The 1,695-nt window shown below is 40.6% G+C and overlaps 1 protein-coding gene across 1 annotated transcript in view; it reads left to right on the top strand.

The window, feature by feature from the left end:
* LOC117961013 overlaps window positions 1-1,695 on the top strand; it is a 27,378-nt gene that overhangs the window by 21,403 nt on the left and 4,280 nt on the right. The gene's annotated exons all lie outside the window — the stretch shown is intronic.

Raw genomic sequence — 1,695 nt, 5'->3', positions numbered from 1 at the left:
CAAACAGGAAACTCGGCCGTCTCACTCTAATCAAAGTAAGTTATTGAAATACTATCATTAACAGTATTTATCTTAGTCGTGTCTGTGTTTTGGGTCCTTACCTGTAACCTGAAGCAGCAGAATCACAAATGAAGTTATTTGAATCCGTCTGAATTCAGCCATCGTGCCTCTCCGTCTCTCTCTCTTGTTCTCTCGCCCTCGACTGTCAACGTGTCTCACTTCTTTAGGAGAGTTACAGCGTTTACTTCCCGTTTTGCATAAGTGTCACTTCCTTATAGTGACTACATCTTCTTTTTTCTCATTCTGTCAGTTGTTGAATTCACGTAGAATTACCAACTTTTCCTCTTTTTAAAATTCCTGTAAATATCCAACCAGTCAAAAAGCCAGATGTGGTTCAGTGTGGCGATAAAAGACATAAATCCAACGAGTTGAACAAGAGAAACGTCAGGTTAAAGTTATAAATAACCTTGTAGAGTATCAGCTGAGAACTGAGTTGTGGGAGTTGGCAGTGATCGTCTCCTCCAAAACCACAACACACACCACTTCTATAGTGCTGTGTCAGAATCAAACACTTCCTGTCTATGCCCACAGCCTGCATTAATAGAACGCCTTGCAAAGGGGGGTGCCATGGTTCATCACACACTCTGTGTCACAGGGGCATTTGCATTATAATAACTAATTCTCAATACAATTGAAAGTTGAGCTAAGTGAATGAAAAGTGCACAACCTACTTGGCTTTAAGAAACATTGGAAACACAATATATACAACAATATATATAATAATATGGAAGAATACAAGCAGATTTGTTTCTTTTAGATAAACAAAGACATTAGATTTAACAGGATTCCCCGTACACGTCCACAAAGTTTTCTCTCATCTATTAATTGTTTGTCAGTTACTTTTACAACAATGATGTTTATGACGTCTTGAAAAAACAAGGAGTTCTAAGAAAGTTGCAAACATACTTGTGCAGTGATGTCCTTAAAATACAGAGCAAAAGCTTCATGGTGACGACACATAACTGACGAAATTAGTCAAACTGCTCGCCCACCAGAACTTGACCCCTGATGGCGCTGTGGAAATACGCCCATAAAGGGATGATGATGATGACATCTTTGTGGTTTGTTAGTTGCTCATTGCAGCTTAGTAGCGTTTTCTAAGAAGTGGAGGGGAAGTGTTTAAGTGAGAATGTGGTTAACACCTGCAGCAGCAGAGCCCTGTGAGGATGACGACCAGATAAGGCTCTCAGCCAGGGGTGACCCCAGGATTGGGGTAAGGATCAGTTGGGGGGTGGGCGTAGGGGGGCATTTTATTGTCACAAGCATTTCCCACTTGTTTATTTTCAGTAATTGTACTTGTTCTCTCATAAACATCAATCATTTATATAATATTCATACTTCATTAGCAAAGTTCAATAGTTCAAGCCTACTACATGTCTCTAGTGTGGATCCCAGCACCCTGGGAGAGAGGGTTTTTAGCTACATCGCCCCTAAGCTGTGGAATTCACTGCCAGACTACATCAGACTCTGGGACTCAATTACTGACTTTAAAGGTCCCATGACAGTGGTCCCCTGATACTGTATCTGAAGACTCTTTTATATAGACCTTAATGGTCCCCTAGTCTCTTTTATATAGACCTTAGTGGTCCCCTAATACTGTATCTGAAGTCTCTTTTATATAGACCTTAGTGGTCC

Source organism: Etheostoma cragini, chromosome 18, assembly GCF_013103735.1.
Source record: "Etheostoma cragini isolate CJK2018 chromosome 18, CSU_Ecrag_1.0, whole genome shotgun sequence".
NCBI lineage: Eukaryota > Metazoa > Chordata > Actinopteri > Perciformes > Percidae > Etheostoma > Etheostoma cragini.
The sequence above is the reverse complement of the archived record's forward strand: the minus strand, read 5'-3'. Positions and strand labels throughout refer to the sequence as shown.